Source organism: Chionomys nivalis, chromosome 8 (genome assembly GCF_950005125.1).
Source record: "Chionomys nivalis chromosome 8, mChiNiv1.1, whole genome shotgun sequence".
In the NCBI taxonomy this organism is placed as follows: domain Eukaryota; kingdom Metazoa; phylum Chordata; class Mammalia; order Rodentia; family Cricetidae; genus Chionomys; species Chionomys nivalis.
In genome coordinates this window covers 87,066,650-87,071,154 of record NC_080093.1, presented here as the reverse complement: position 1 = coordinate 87,071,154, position 4,505 = coordinate 87,066,650, and the positions used below count along the sequence as shown (strand labels likewise).

The following is a 4,505-nucleotide window of genomic DNA, read 5'->3' as shown; positions in this document are numbered from 1 at the left end:
TTGAATGGCCAATAGTCAGGTAGTAGAGGGATAGGCAGGACTGGTGGGCAGAGAGAATAAATAGGAGGAGGAATGTAGGCTAGAGAGAGGAGGAGAGAACAAGGGAGAAAGAGGGGGATCCCTGGGCGAGGCAGGCAGCTGCCAGCCAGTCAGCTTGCCATGGTATAGGACATACAGAATGAATAAAGGTAACCCCCGCCCCGGCAAAACATAGATGAAGAGAAACAGGTTTAACTAAGTTATAAGAGCTAGTGGGACATGCATACGGTAGGGCCGAGCATTCATAACTAATACTAAATCTTGGTGTCATGATTTGGGGGGCTGAGGTCCAACAGCAGAGTATGTTAGGAACAGTGCTGCAGCCCCTGTATGACAGAGACTGTTGCTGAGGTGGAGGAAGGGAATGAGAGTAGCCCAAGGCATTGCGAGTGGGCCCCAGGCCAGGGCCGTCGGAGGACAATCTGAGCTGGGCAGCCCAGGGTGCAGGTCTGACTCTTGGCAGCTCCGAGTCTTGCTTTAGAGGACTTCCTGTTCCCCACCATCTCAGCCTGGACAGGGCAAATCATTCCACACTCATTTCTGGAAGGCTCTGCCTAGCTTGCATTTCCCCGGTGGGCATTCCATCCCTTTACGGGCTTCTCAGAGTCTTCAGTATCCTCTCAAACTCTCAGTCATGCTTTTCAGGCCTGCGGAGGCCTTGGGTCTCTTCCGGTAGGTAGACTCTTCCGGTAGGTAGACATAGGCTCTCTGCTCTGAATCCTTCTCAGGAGCCCAGGCCGCGGACGGATTAGACAGGGGCTCTAATCCTAGCTCTGCTGTGAACAATGTATACTTCAAACTGAGCTTGAACTGAGTGGGATTTGATCCCTTTAAATGGCACATGTTTAATAACAACACTTGGGAGGCAGAGGCAGGGATCTCGGTGAGTTCGAGGCCAGCCTGGTCTACAGAGCTACTTCCAGGACAGCCAGAGCTGTGTGTTACACATAGAAATCCTGCCAGGAAAAACAAAAAAACAAAACCAAAAACCAAAACAAAAAAACAAAACAAAACAAAAAAAAGCAAGGGATTTGACCTTAAAATGTAAAGATTTGTTTGTCTTTGTTTTCGTCTCTGTTCTGAGACAGGGTTTCACTATGTAGCCCTGGCTCTGGAACTCACTATGTAGACCAGGTTGGTTTTGAACTCACAGAGATTCTCTTGAGTCTTCTGAGCCCTGGGATTAAAGGTGTGCCACCGCTGTGTCTTGAATGTAGCGGTTTGTCGTTTGGGGTTTCAACAGTTCAGCTGACGGTGTTCAGAGCCGTCCCTGTTGAGTTTGTCAGTGCTATGCCGTGGGGGACCGACGACGGGGAGCAGCTTGGCCGTTTGTAAGTGGAGGTGATGGACAGACCGAAGCAGACACATCGCATGTGTTCTCCTTTCCTGCCTCGCAGTGATAGCATCTGACCAGCACATCAGACGTTTACCCTCATGCCAAATTCCTGCATGAATGTGGCCTCCACTTCCTCACTGTAGCCGACTCTAGAGTTTCACAATCTGCAAGCTGAGGTAAGACTTCTGAATAGCGAGTAGAAGTCCTTGCTGCCGCGTCACACAGCCCATTTATTTTTAACATGACATTTAGACCTATGAAAATGAGCCACATTCTCTGAGTCAGAGGCCTTCACTGGCCTTGGCTTCACTCCTGTCTTTGTTGGCAACCGTTGAGGTAGGCTAGGAAGCTGCAGAGAGCTGTAACAAGACGCTCCATTTCTCTTCGCTCACGGTCCTTTGGGACCAGTCTACTTGGTTCTCTGCTATCTCCTTTCTGAGTTGCAGGTGAATGACTTTGCCAACTTATGATGGCAAGGATGGTAGCACCGTAGTACAGGAGGATCAGTCACATTGGTGGCTCATCGGTGACCGTATATACCCTAGGCTGTGGCAAAGATTGAAGTGAAAATTCAGCAGATGACACTAAATAGTCCCATGGAGACTGGAGAGAGATCTCAGTGGTTAAGAGCATTTGCCGAGCCAGGCAGTGGTGGCGCCCGTCTTTAGTCCCAGTTCTCAGGAGGAAGAGAAAGGAGGATCTCTATGAATTCGAAGCCAGCCTGTTCTACAGAGTGAGTTCCAGGATAGCTAGGGTTCTTACACAGAGAAACCCCGTCTCCAAAAACCAAACCAAAACAAAACAAAGCAAGCAAACAAACAACAACAACAACAAAAACGAGTGTGGGGCCTTGGCCGGAGGCCCCCTTTTCCCTCCATGGTTTCTCTCGCTGCCGTGAGTAACTTGGCTCCCAGAGCTCTACTCGCCCACCTCTCGGGACCACGTGGCCTCCATCCGAAGGCTCTCATCACGCAGACCAGGTCGCCTCTCCCACTCTGCCCCCACCGTGGAAAGTTAAGTTTGAAGTGTGTGTGTGGGAACACGAAGGAAACATGCACATGAAGAAGAGGACCCATCCACCTGGAGCTGAGGAGCCGAACCCCGGCAGCAGTTCGAGAACTTGTCTTGGATAATTGCAAAGCAAATGATGGGAAAATTGAGGGGTTAACGGATGAATTTGAGAGCCTAGAGTTCCTCGGTTTAATAAGTGTAGGCTTGTTTTCACTTTCAGACCCCTCCACGCTACCTATACTGAAAAAGCTTGAGTCCAGCGATAACAGAATCTCTGGAGGTCAGGAAGAACTTCCAAGCCACACACATCTGAACCTAAGTGGAAATAAGCTGAAAGATATCAGCCCCTTGGAACCTTTGAAAAAATTGGATTGTCTGAAAAGCCTGGATCTCGCTGGCTGTGAGGTCACTAACCTGAACCATTACCGAGAGAGTGTCTTCAAGCACCTGCCCCAGCTGTCCTATCTGGACGGTTATGACCCAGAGGACCAGGAAGCCCCTGACTCAGATGTGGAGATCGATGGCGTGGATAAAGAAGATGCAGATGAAAAGGAGAAGAGGAGGAGGAGGATGGAAAAGAGAATGAAGATGAGGATGTAGAAGGAGAAGATGATCAAGTCAGTGGGGAGGAAGAAGAATTTGGATGTGAAGAAGTTGATGAGGATGAAGAGGAGGAAGAAAGTGGGAAAGGTGAAAAGAGAAAGAGGGAGAAACAGACGATGAAGGAGATGATTGAGACGCGAAACAATCTGCAAGAACCAGAACTGTTGAGTGTTGGCTGGGTTGTCATGGGTTTGGTAGCTGTTTTACAAAGGTAGCTGTGATACAAGCCCCAGGACACCCCGCCCAAAGAGTCAAAGAATAGTTCTGAAGACATTTCGCCTTCCTCCGTCTCCCCTTGGTAATCCACCACCAAGCCTGGGGACTTCTGCCCCAACAAAAGTGTAAACGTCATTAGGTTTTCGTGTAAGACTCTTGCTGTATCGTGACGGCTGTGATGGGTGACTTGACCGTCCTAGCTGCTGGTTACACTGCGATTGTAGTACCATTTTTACTCTCTGTACAACAAGGAAAAGCTTTGTGAGTAAAATCTTAACATTTTGAAAAGAAAAAGAAAAAAAGAAAAGCCAAAAAAAAAAAAAACCCAAACAAAACAAAAACAAAAAAACAAACAACCAAAAAACAAGAGCATTTGCTGATCTTCCAGAAGATGTGGGTTCAATTCTCAGCACCCACAGGGTGACTCACAACCAGTGTGGCTCCAGCTGCAGGGGATCTGACACCTTCTTTTTGTTCCTCAGGCACCAGGCATGCATGTGGTACATTCAGACAAAATACACATACAAAGAAAAATAAATCAGTAGCTTCAGGTAACAGGCCATTTCCTTTCCTTGTGTGTACATTTGTATTTCGTGTTTCTTGTTGCTGTGTTTGTATGAATGCAACTTTTGTGGCTGTAGAAATGGTTCAGAAGTCAAGAGTACTTTCTGCTCTTATAGAGGACCTGAGCTCAGATCCTAACACCCATGTGAGATTACCAAAAGCACCTGGAAATCCACTTTCGGGGGCTCTGAGGCCCTCTTTTGACCTCCACAGGCTTTTGCACACATGTGGTGTGTGCACACAGATATATCCACACATAATACGAACAAAAATAAATCTTAAAAAAAAAAAAACATCCAGGCGGTGGTGGCACACGCCTTTAATCCCAGCATTCGGAAGGCAGAGGCAGGTGAATTCTGTGAGTTCGAGACCAGCCTAGTCTACAAGAGCTAGTTCCAGGACAAGCTCCAAAGCTACAGAGAAACCCTGTCTTGAAAAACTCAAAACAAAACAAAACAAAACAAAACATCACAACATGCCAGGTGTGATTGACGGCACGTACCTTCAGTTCTAGCACTCGGGAGGCAGAGGCAGGCAGGCAGGATCTCTGTGAGCTCTAGGCTATCCTGGTCTACAAATCAAGTTCCAGGACAGCCAGAGTTGTTACAGAGAGAAACCCTGTCTTGGAAAACCAAACCAAACCAAACCAAACCAAACCAAACCAAACCAAACCAAACCAAACCAAACCAAACCAAAACATCAATGACAGAAATTTAGGAAAAAAAAAACTCACCAA

At 47.6% G+C, this 4,505-nt stretch overlaps 1 pseudogene; it reads left to right on the top strand.

Moving 5' to 3' along the window:
• The first annotated feature begins 1,329 nt into the window (after positions 1 to 1,329).
• Positions 1,330 to 3,122, top strand: LOC130879924 (acidic leucine-rich nuclear phosphoprotein 32 family member B-like; annotated as a pseudogene).
• Positions 3,123 to 4,505: the final 1,383 nt, after the last annotated feature.